A 12265-nucleotide genomic window follows, 5' to 3' on the forward strand; every position below is an offset into this window, starting at 1 on the left:
CGGCAGCGGTGTCCAGAGATTTGGTTTACTTGGTTGTCGGTGTCTGCTTAATGGACTGAGTCCCAGGGCATTCCCCCCTACCCGTGGAGGGTTCTAACAACTTGCTGCCTCATTCCATCATCCCCGGGTACTCCCAACTTCAGTGATGGTACTCCTAATTACCACACACCACGGGTGGCGTCACAAACTCTATAATCCCTTGTAGATACCCCCTTCATTTGAGTGGCCGTACGACCCCCGGGTCCGCAGACCCTCGAGCCACTAAGAACCTGGATCCGAGCAGCTTGGCTGCTGCCACGGGGGCGGCACAGTCCTAGTCACATGCTTCGTGATGGCTAACTACCCTGTCTGCCCTAGTCCACCCCCTGTGGGAAAGCACCTTACTGTTGTATATGTGTGTTTTTGCGAAGGCACCGGTAGTTAACCACCTCCTAACCCGGGATGGATATTATCCCTTAAAGGAGGTGTAATACCCTGTGGCGCCTGAAGCCTCAGGGGTGCCACACTAGAGTGTACGTACTCCTGACAGGTATGACTTGTCATGTGATGGGGCTTGTTCAAAATGCAGCCTTATGTTGCCAGCCCAACCTTTCCAGACAGAAAAAAAATGTTTATTCTAAGTCCACGCGGGCATAGAGGTGATTATAATAGAAGTGGGGGTCTTGGGGTGATGGGGGTGGTGCAGGGGGGGGAAACAAAGCCCCCACTTGTACGATTATAGTGGACAGGAAAAAACATCACCCCACCCCCACCCAAGCCAGTCACGCCCATGATCTGACTGCAGTCCGTACATTCTAGGCTCAACCTTGTAAGCTCTCACGAGCAGGGTTGTCATTATTTTCGCTTTAATTATTGTATCTTCTATAACTATTACTTGCTTGTATATGAACCTCTGAATTGGAAATATATGGAATATGTTGGCGCTATAGAAATAAAGATTATTATTTTTATTAATAATAATAATAATAATAATAAACAGTAGGGAGTTTAGACACAACTGATCAAAGATCCAGATTAGCTATAGGACCTTTCATGATGCCACAAGCATGTGATCAGTCACATGACTTGCAAGGACATTGACAACATGGAGGTCTTGAGGATGGCAACTGTCCAACAGGTACTGACTACTCCTGAGTAGAGGTGATGTAGTATGCCTTCAGAGGTCTGCAGAATATGTTTAAGCAAACAAAAAACCCACCATTGAATTGTCAAATTAAAAACCGTTCAGATGTGTACCTATTCTCATGGAACATTGCTCTATACAGATAATATGATATTAAAGAAGAAAATATTCGGTACCACAGCAAAAGTGTAAGGGAAAAAATCACTTTATGAAGAAAAATTAGGAGTGCAAAACATTAATGGCTATAGATAACCAGCAGGGGGTGCCAACACCCACAGTAAGGAAAGAATTTTTCTTCTTTAACTTCAGGTTTGTGTAGAATTGTGCTGTAACTTTGCCTATGTATGCAGCTGCATGCGTCTAATTGCAGCAATGCTGAGTGTGTATCTATACAGCAAAGATGCTTGTGTGTGTGTGTGTGTGTGTGTGTGTGTGTGTGTGTGTGTGTGTGTATAGCAGAGCAGTAACTGTGTCTGTAATAGCTGGTCAAGCCCCTGTAATATAGATGATGATTATGCCATATATTTTATGTCTGTATAGTGGAATGTGTGTTTATAGTAGTGTATTGTGTATATATACTGTCTAACATCATAAATACAGGTTCCAGTTATAGCAGAGCCAGGACTATTTACCAGTAAGCGCCACCTAGAGGTCGGGTGGAGAGCAGCTGTTGATGGTGAGATGATGAAGGGAACCTGTCACTAGTTTTTTCCCTTATGAGCTGCGGCCACCACCAGTGAGCCCTTATATGCAGCATTCTCGAATACTCTATATAAGAGCCCACACCACTCTGGATAGCGTAAAAAACACCTTTATAATGCTCACCTAGGGGGCGGTCCGGTACAACGGGGGTGTCACTGGTCTCTGTCCGGTGCCTCCTCCATTTTGTGCAGTTGCCGTCCTCCTACACAGCCCCTTGTGCATGATGCGTCCTGCATCATTCACACAGAGGCCTCCATTGTGCTCCTGCACATGCACACTTTGATCTGCCCTGCTGAGGGTAGAGCAAAGTACTGTAGTACGCATGTGTAGGCTCGCAGTAGAGATTGTACATTGGCAGTGAGGTATCAATCAGAGAACGGGTCATGCTAGACTGTTGGTTGTAGTCTGAGCAATGAAAAGTCTGCTGCCTAAACAAACATAGCAAATAAGAGATCGGACTGTGACAAGACAGGCAGCCCTGAATTTTCTGTGTTAACCCTTGCATCATGCTGACTTCAGCTTACATAGCAAAAAACTGCTGACAGATTTCCTTTTAAAGTTAATTTCGGGGCCTAGACTTGACCTCTACTTGTTTTTGGACCTCAAACCCCATATATGTCAATGGCTACCCAAACAAATGGTCTTGACTCAAGTTATGAGTATAATGGAAGTCAATGATTGGGTGGTTCAGCTCCCTGCCCACAAACAGCCAGCCATACACAGAGCTGTTGTTTTTTACCCCCAATGAGAGCCATTTGTAGAATTCAAGCGCCTAACACTGGGCCGAGCACCGAGCGTACCCGGGTATCCCGATGCTCAATCCAGTGATAGCATATGAACAGCACCCGAACTCGCAGACGTTTTTTTAAAAGACCGTGGTCAAGTTTGAGCGCCAGACACACAGTGTTTGGTACAAACTGTGAACTTTACAGGTCGGGTTCACTCATCTCTAATCCTAAGTCATGTGGAAAAGGTTGTTAAAGGTTTGGCACAGACTTTTAGTATTGTTACTTTCAATCAACCAGGGAGAAAAAAAGCTCATGCATAGGAGACGCGAAAACCCAGAAATAAATATATATATATCACAGGGATCCTCAGAAAAGTAAAGATTGATATAGAATTTTATTGAAACAATCAAGGTGACACATAAGACATACAATTAAAATCACTTAAAATACATATAGATAGAGAACCCCCACATCTCCAAGATGTGAAATATGGGGTACCGCCCTGTGTACATGTGCAACAATGTATAAATCTGATCCCTAGAAAAACATATACTAGATCAATCCATAAATATAATAACTCTTAACCAATAAGTCTATAACATAGGGACCACACCTGTGAGCTATACTGGTAGTGAATCCAATGGGATAGCGGCTATCAATATATGACAGAACAAGAGCATGCAAGTCATACAGTAATTACAATAAACCAATAAACCAGGCATGAATCATGCAAAAAAGAAAGGAAAATCATAAAAACCCTTGTCCAGCGATCCCAAAGATGGCTCACAATCAGGTGCCCAAGTGAAAAGCTATATCAAGCTCCCAACCAGTGAAGGGTGCTACAGACACAAGGAGGTACCCACAATAGGGAGGGATGATCCATAGGCTGTGCACCCGAGGTTTTTCCAATTTTAATTTTTTTGTTACTTTCAATGACATTTCAGTCCTTTACGTCTCTGAAGAGGAAATTTGAATATTTATTTTCAAGGATATTTTCCCAGTTTATGGCACCAAGATCATCTCTAAGTCGTTGGAAATTCACCTTCCTGAAGCTTAGTGTCCTTGCAGTCCTTCTACTATACACTTATTAACACCTTCACTCCTGGGCGAGTTTCTGTTTTTGTTTTCGTTTTTTGCTCCCCTTCTTCTGAGAGTGGTAACTTTTTATTTTTCCTTCAATCTTGCGACATGAGGGTTTATTTTTTGTGGGATGTGTCAAATATGATGTGTATAAGTATAATGCCTCACGTTGGTACAAGTTCATAGATACCAAACATATATACTTTTACTTTTATCTAAGGGGTTGAAAAAAGTCAGACGTTCGTCCAAAAAAAGTAGCGCTTTTGGTGCTATTTTCTGTGACCCATAGCGTTCTCATTTTTTGGGATCTGGGGCTCAATGATGACTTATTCTTTGCGTCTTGAGCTGACGATTTTCATTATTCCATTTTTCTGGAGGTTCTATGTTTTGATCGCCTGTTATGGCATTTTATAACATTTTTGTGGTAATCAAAAAACGTAATTTTGGCGTTTGGAATTTTTCTCTCGCCACACTGTGTACCTATCGATTAATTTATTTTATATCTTTATAGATAGGGCATTTCTGAATGTGGCAATACCAAATATGTGTTTATTTTTTATGTTTTTAACTGTTTTAGTTTCAATGGGGCGAGTGATTTGAACTTTTAGGTTTTTTTTTAACTTGTCATAGATGCAGCCAAGATGCAGCCAAATAAAGATGCCCAGTGTGGACAGCAAAATAGAAATCTCATACTTTTCTGGGGGAAGGAAATGCTTGCATTTTGGTGCATCTTTGTGACCTCAAAAATGTGACCCCAGGGGTCACAGGTCACTACACTTACCACATACACCCCCACACTAGAGAGGTACCACCCGTCAAACCTTAAGACCTGATTGCCGCCCAGGTGGGCGGAGTCAGGTGGAAAGACACGCCCTCCGAGGAGTCTGCTGGCCTGGGGCAGGAAGACAGTGCAGTTTTTCACAGAAAAGAGGACAGTTCAGTTCAGTACAGTGGAGTGGAGAGTAGTGGAGTACAGTTCTGCGTGGGGCATGGGTTGGAGCCTAGGACCCCCAAACTGTCAGGCAGGCAGACGGCAGTGGCCGCCTGCAGGAGACCAGGAACACGACCGGCAGAACCGTAAGGGACGGGGACAGGGTGGTGACTCGCCGGAAACCGAACCGGGGAGCTAACTGGATACCGGAGCACCAGGCAGCGTACTCAGACCCCGAACTAGGCTATACGCCACCACCATAGTCGAATTAACTGATTGAGGTCTGGACTGTATGTTCATTCCCACCAAAGTCCCGATTGAAGGCAACAGCCCAACCCGTCCGGATAAGAGCCACCGCCAGAGGCCAGAGATCCAAGGGCCAGCGTCTGCGGGCAAAGGGGCTCCTACGACACATACACGCCGGGGAGCGGACTACCAGTGCCCAGGCACAGTGGTCAAACTACAAACACAGGTGCAGGAGAAAGGCGGACATTGCCAACCCGACTAGGAAGCTGCAGCCGGCTGCGAGACCCGTTCATTACCCCGTTTGGTTTACCAGTGACTCTGTGTGGTTTAATCATGAGTACACCTGTGCCCTCGGGCATCGCACCGCGCTGCACTGCAACCCTGCATCCTGCACCCCGTCCCTCACCCAACCGGGCCCCAGGACAAACACCCCCTACCCAAGGAGGGGTCAACACCTAGCTGCGCCACTACAACGCTCCCGGGAGTCCCCGTACCTTCACCGCAGCGGTGGTGTCCACCATCACCACAACCCGTGGGTGGCGTCACAAACAATCACCCCAAAACCAAATACCTGCATCCCCCACGCGTAGCGCCAACCTCCCTTGCAGAGCAATGTGACCCCCGGGTCCGTGAGAAGCTCGAGCCACCGCCTGCAGAACCCGAGCACGGATCCGAGCGGCTCAGCGGCCGCAGCCGAGGCCATGGGGCGGTACACAAATAACACTCCCTCCCAGGGCCGGGGGTACTCAGAACCGGGCCAGACCAGTCCTGGGATGTCAGCGGTGGCGGGGCCCAGCTCCGTGACCCTGGCGGTGCCTTTAATAAATGAAGGGGATGATAATGGTGATGATGGGAGTTGTATTTGCCCTTAAATAAAGTTTAAGACGCCACTTGCGGTATGCGGCTATAAGAGGGAGCCGCCCGCTGAGTAGTCTCTCTCACTGCTAGGGTTGATGGTGTGACGCAGCTAAGATGTTTCAGCTCTCCGCAAGCAGAGCTAGGCCCAATGAGGAGGATGGTTGTTGTTGTGACGGTGGCGCTGAAGTACAGGTCGAGGTTAGAATCAAGCTTCCTTCCTCTGCCATCTCCCCCGAACCTCGAACAACAGAAATGTGATCAAGGTCTCCCTCATCTGCTGTGTTCTTCCATGCCTATCGCCAGTTCGTCCTCCATTTCTTCCTGGGCTCCTGCACCTTCCTCAACAGTTTGGCTGCTACCATGCGCCCTCGTTAATCCCTCTCCCCCACCGTCCCATGCCTGCCGCCTTGGTGATGCTGAACATCTGGACCCTGTAGATTTTGTTATCCCTTGCGCATATGAATCCTCCTGTACTTCCTCTCCTTCCTCTTGTCCCACCACCTGACTCCGAAAAGTGTTTAGCGTGTGCTCCAGCATGTAAATGACTGGAATTGTCATGCTGATAATGTCATTGTCAGCGCTAAACATATTCGTCGCCATGTCGAAACTGTGCAGAAGGGTGCATAGGTCCTTGATCTGAGACCACTCCAGCAGCGTGATCTTCCCCACCTCTGGATCTCGTTGGCCCAGGCTATACGTCATAACGTATTGCACCAGGGCTCGGCGGTGCTGCCGAAGTCGCTGCAACATGTGGAGAGTCGAATTCCAGCGTGTCAGCAAATCGCATTTCAGGCGGTGAAAGGGCAGGCTGAAAGACTTCTGGAGCGATGCAAGTCGTTCAGGTGCGGCGTGTGAACGGCGGAAGTGAGCACATAGTGACCGTGCCCTGTGCAGAAGCCCATCTAGGCCGGGATAGTGGGTTAAAAATTGCTGGACAACAAGGTTCAACACGTGAGCCATACAAGGCACATGTGTCACCTTGCCCCGGCGAAGGGTCGCACCCAGGTTTGTAGCATTGTCGCACACGGCCTTCCCTGGCTGAAGGTGGAGTGGAGACAACCATTGCTGAAACTCGGTCTACAGAGCTGACCACAACTGGGCAGCTGTGTGACTCACATTTCCCAGGCATTTCAACGTAAAGACCGTCTGATGCCATTGAGCGGGATTCCTTGTGCGCAGTTACAATGTGGGTGGCCTTACCAGACAGGCTTTGGGCAGAGGTCGAGGACCCAGACGAGGTGGAAGAGGCAGAAGCTGTTGAGCAACTTCTACATACAGAGGATTGACACACAACTCGTGGAAACGGCAAGACTTGTACAGCAGACCCTTCGCCATCTCTCACCATAGTTACCCCGTGCCCAGTCAGCGACATGTAATCCCCCTGTCCATGCTTACTGGTCTAAGTATCTGTGGTGAAATGCACCCTGTCACACACAGAGTTTCTCAAGGAAGCGGTGATGTTGTGTGCGACATGCTGGTGTAGCGCAGGCACACCTTTCTTGGCAAAGTAGTGGCGACTGGGCATCTGGTACTGGGGCACTGCGACGGACATAAGGTCTCGAAAATCCTCTGTCCACCATGCGGAAAGGCAGCATTTCTGTAGCCAACAGCTTGCATATGGTGAAAGTCAACCTCTTAGCTTTGTCATGGCTAGGATGAAATGGTCTTTTACTTGTCCACATCTGAGGGACCGATGGCTGGCTGCTGTGCTGAGATGGCGTTGAGTAGGGTGTCACTGGAAAACTGCTGATCTATGAGGAAAGTGCAGGCGGAGACATAATGTTGCCTTCATCCAATGGTGGTGCTCTCGATGTCTGAGAGAGCTCAACACCAGCAGCTGTTTCCACTTCCAAAACAACTGACGACCTGACAATCACACTGCCTGCTGTGGTTAAAGAGGTGGAAGATCTGCGTTGAAAAGCATGTGTGACTGCTGTCCCCACAGTCATAGAGGATGAAGAGCACGCGAATGCACTTGAAGGGGCAGACGGTGGTTGGCACCCTCCGCTAGGCCGCATTGTAGCACAGTGAGCTTCCCACTGCGACTTATACTTCATATCCATGTGACGGCTCATGGACGAAGTATTCAAACTAGTGAGGTTTTGCCATCTACTTAGAGATTGGCGACAAATCTTACAGATGACATGAGTTGGGAGATCCTTTGCAATGTCAAAAAAGGACCAGGCTAGGCAAGGCTTAGAGCCCATGCGACCTGCAGAGCCACCGCGACTTGTGCTCAGAGGCAGAGTTGTGGCTGAGGATGCAGTTGTTGACGTGCTTCCAGTACTCCGTCTGTGTCCAGGAAGGCGCAAGCTAACCTCGTCGTCAGTCGCATCCTCCTCCACCGCCTCTGCTGACCTCATCAAGTGGCGAATAGTTAAGTTGTCATTCCAATCAGGTATCTGAGTTTCATCGTCATCAGCATGTTCCTTATTGTCTCCACCAAGAGGAGTTACAGTTTTGGAATGAGGGTCTACATTATGCTCAGAACCTTCTTCATCTGGGCCTGAATCTGACTCACAAAGCTTCTGGCCATCACTGCACATCATTTCCTTTTCCTTATCTGGACTCACTTTGGAGCAGACCTCTGATTCCCAGGCTATAGTGTGACTGCACAGATCTGCAGACTCAACCATTCTTTTAGCACTCAGCAGCACTGATCTAAACCCCGTCTCCCCCCGCACACTATACACTTACTTTTGATAATATCATTAGTAACAGTGTCTGACAGTATTACAGTGAAAAGCCAGCTAATAACTAGCTACGCTTTTGGTGATCTAACTGTTATCGAACGGTAACTCGAACGGTCGAACATGAAGCAAATCGTTTGAGTTCGTCGAACGACTCGAACACCGCCCAAAACCACTCGAATTTGAAATTGGCGAACGGTTCGATTCGAACATCGCTCATCTCTATTCCTAAATTATGACATTCAGACTGATTAGCAAAAACCTGGTAATAGATTACATTTAATTTTAATATACTGATTTATTTGGTCCAATGAGTCAACTTCAACTGTTTTGCAGTGTGTTGTGCCTGACAGTCAGCCTATAAGGCAGGCTCAAATCTCAAATGTACATTGTGATTCCAGAAAGGGTTACATACAGTGATGTGGCTCTTCCCTGTGATACTATACAGCCTCCACATATGTTAAATTAACCATGCAGCAGTATATCGTTCTAGTTAAAATATAGTATAATGTATTTTTTCAGATGTTTGCGCTGAATTCAGAATCTGATATCAAGCAATTTGAGCTTAAAGAAATGATTAAGATCTTAAACAGAATTTCGCTGGATCTGAAAAAGCTCACTGGTAAGTAGAAGTATTAAAAGAGAACATGTGGTTGTCCTTGTAAGCCATTGATGTAAAATTAACAGACTTATTTATGAAGCTAAATGCTGCGGAATTCTGACGTAATTTGCACAAAAAATAGTATTTCATTACTTGCACCATATTTGTCATGTGTTTTAGATTCTTTATGCGGTTTGCCAGAAGATAAGGCAGCCATAATGGTAAGAAATCAGGCTTAATGTGTAACACTGTGCTTGAGGCCTCAGTCACACGTCAGTTTTCGTCAGTATTTGGATGCCAAAACCAGGAGAGTCTCCAAATCACACAACAGGTATCAGTCTTTCAATTTTATTTTTCATCTTGGCTTTGGCACACAAACACTGATGAAACACTGCTCTGTTCATAAGAGGTGAAATAAAGCAGGGGAATCGCATTCTGAGCCGGTCTGGCAGAGATTTCTCTTGTGCACAGCAGGCAGGTAGTTAGCACCTGACTAAGGAACACTTTGCACACTACGACATCGCAGGTGCGATGTCGGTGGGGTCAAATAGAAAGTGATGCACATCCGGCTTCGGCGTCGCTGTCGATATCGTAGTGTGTAAAGCACTTTTGATACGATTAACGAGCGCAAAAGCGTCGTAATCGTATCATCGGTGTAGCGTCGGTCATTTCCATGATTTGGAAATGACCGATGTTACGATTAGAGATGAGCGAACCGGTCCCGGTTCGGCTCGAGGTCGGTTCGCCGAACGGAGGTCCCGTTCGAGTTCGGTTCGTCGACCGTTCGACGAACCGAACTCGAACCACATAGGAAACAATGGCAGGCATTCACAAACACATAAAAACACCTAGAAAACACCCTCAAAGGTGTCCAAAAGGTGACAAACAACTCACAACACAACACAAACACATGGGAAAGTGACAAGGACATATACTCATGCGAAAACAAAAAAGCAGGACAAGGAAAAAGAGGAGGACACACAGATATATGAGTATATGCAAGGAAACATCGATGCCATTATTGTGCAACTTGAGCCCTGCTCATTTTAGGCTTCCAATCTGGATAAATTGCCTGAGCTCGCCACGTACGCCTTGGGGATCTTGTCGTGTCCTGCAGCCAGCGTTCTCTCGGAACCTGTCTTCAGTGCTGCTGGGGGTCTGCTGGCAGATAAGCACACGTGTCTGTCCACTGACAATGTGGACATGGCTCTCAGAGGACTTTTCTTCCCCTGGGTCAGCCAGGGGACGGGAAAGGCACGCGTATTTTTGAGAGTGCTTCATGCAAAGCATCTTTTTCTTTTTCAAAAGGGGGGTCAACTGATGCCAGTCAAGTGGGGTGTGTGTGGCCCAATTAGTGGCAATGAGGGAGACTGTGGTTGGAGTCCCCTCGCTGTGTTTCTAAAAGAACCACGATGAACAAGTCATGGCTCTCAGAGGACTTTTCTTCCCCTGGGTCAGCCAGGGGACGGGAAAGGCACGCGTATTTTTGAGAGTGCTTCATGCAAAGCATCTTTTTCTTTTTCAAAAGGGGGATCAACTGATGCCAGTCAAGTGGGGTGTGTGTGGCCCAATTAGTGGCAACGAGGGAGACTGTGGTTGGAGTCCCCTCTCTGTGTTTCTAAAAGAACCAAGATGAACAAGTCATGGCTCTCAGAGGACTTTTCTTCCCCTGGGTCAGCCAGGGGACGGGAAAGGCACACGTATTTTTGAGAGTGCTTCATGCAAAGCATCTTTTTCTTTTTCAAAAGGGGGGTCAACTGATGCCAGTCAAGTGGGGTGTGTGTAGCCCAATTAGTGGCAACGAGGGAGACTGTGGTTGGAGTCCCCTCGCTGTGTTTCTAAAAGAACCAAGATGAACAAGTCATGGCTCTCAGAGGACTTTTCTTCCCCTGAGTCAGCCAGGGGACGGGAAAGGCATGCGTATTTTTGAGAGTGCTTCATGCAAAGCATCTTTTTCTTTTTCAAAAGGGGGGTCAACTTATGCCAGTCAAGTGGGGTGTGTGTGGCCCAATTAGTGGCAACGAGGGAGACTGTGGTTGGAGTCCCCTCGCTGTGTTTCTAAAAGAACCAAGATGAACAAGTCATGGCTCTCAGAGGACTTTTCTTCCCCTGGGTCAGCCAGGGGACGGGAAAGGCACACGTATTTTTGAGAGTGCTTCATGCAAAGCATCTTTTTCTTTTTCAAAAGGGGGTCAACTGATGCCAGTCAAGTGGGGTGTGTGTGGCCCAATTAGTGGCAACGAGGGAGACTGTGGTTGGAGTCCCCTCGCTATGTTTTACATGATTTTCGAAGGGCATGACATGCCTAAGAGGTTGAGTTTCATCATCTGCAACTTGTTGGCAACAGAAAGGCTGCCTTTACACCCTTTTGAGACCGAGGATTTTCGAGACCTTATGCCCATTGCAGTGCCCCAAGAGCCGATGGCCAGTCGTCACTCCTTCTCCAAGAAAGGCGTGCCCGCGCTACCACAGTAGGTCGCACACAACCTCACCGATTCCTTGAGAAACTCTGTGTGTGACAGGGTGCATTTCAACACAGATACTTGGACCAGTAAGCATGGACAGGGGAGTTACATGTTGCTGACTGGGCACTGGGTAATTATGGTGAGAGATGGAGAAGGGTTTGCTGTACAAGTCTTGCCGTCCCCACGACTTGTGTGTCAATCCTTCCTCTGTATGTACAAGTTCCTCCACTGCTTCTGCCTCCTCAACCTCGTGTGGGTCCTCCACCTCGGCCCAAACCCTGTGTGGTCAGGCCACCCTTCCTTGTAACTGCGCCCAAGGAATCCCACACACCTCCTTACTATGCTGGCAGTAGATCTCAAGGCCATCAGGCGGTCAAATGTTTACTTTGAAATGTAGGGGAAATGTGAGACACCGCTGAGGAATTGTGGTCGGTTAGCTCTGGAGAGTGAGACCGAGTTTCATCAATGGTTGTCTACAGTCAACCAGCAGTCAGGGAAGGTCGGGTGCGACAATGATGCAAACCAGTCTGCGACCCTTCTTCAGGGCAATGTGACACACGTGCCTTGTATGGCTCACGTGTTGAACCTGGTTGTCCAGCAATTTTTAAAACACTATCCCTGCCTACATGGCCTTCTGCAGAGGGCACGGTGTAATGCCTGCCTGGATCGACACACTCAGATGGGCTGTAAAGGATAGGCTAGAGGCAAGCCACTCACCAAGCTGGACACCCAGAACCCTGAAACCCTTTAACCCCTATACAGTGATTTGGAATTACACAGGGCCCAAGTTGATCAATACCTGTGGAAGGCTGCAGTTCCAGAGAATAGTAGTCATGCAGGG

At 47.7% G+C, this 12265-nt stretch overlaps 1 long non-coding RNA gene across 1 annotated transcript in view; it reads left to right on the forward strand.

The window, feature by feature from the left end:
• The first annotated feature begins 1069 nt into the window (after positions 1-1069).
• The window catches only part of LOC142301319 (uncharacterized), a 68038-nt gene continuing 56842 nt past the window's right edge, over positions 1070-12265 (forward strand). The window contains exons 1-2 of the long non-coding RNA XR_012752759.1: positions 1070-1117; positions 8881-8980. This is a non-coding gene — a long non-coding RNA (uncharacterized LOC142301319). The remainder of the gene's footprint in view (positions 1118-8880; positions 8981-12265) is intronic.

This window comes from Anomaloglossus baeobatrachus, chromosome 4 (assembly GCF_048569485.1).
Source record: "Anomaloglossus baeobatrachus isolate aAnoBae1 chromosome 4, aAnoBae1.hap1, whole genome shotgun sequence".
Taxonomy (NCBI): Eukaryota; Metazoa; Chordata; class Amphibia; order Anura; family Aromobatidae; genus Anomaloglossus; species Anomaloglossus baeobatrachus.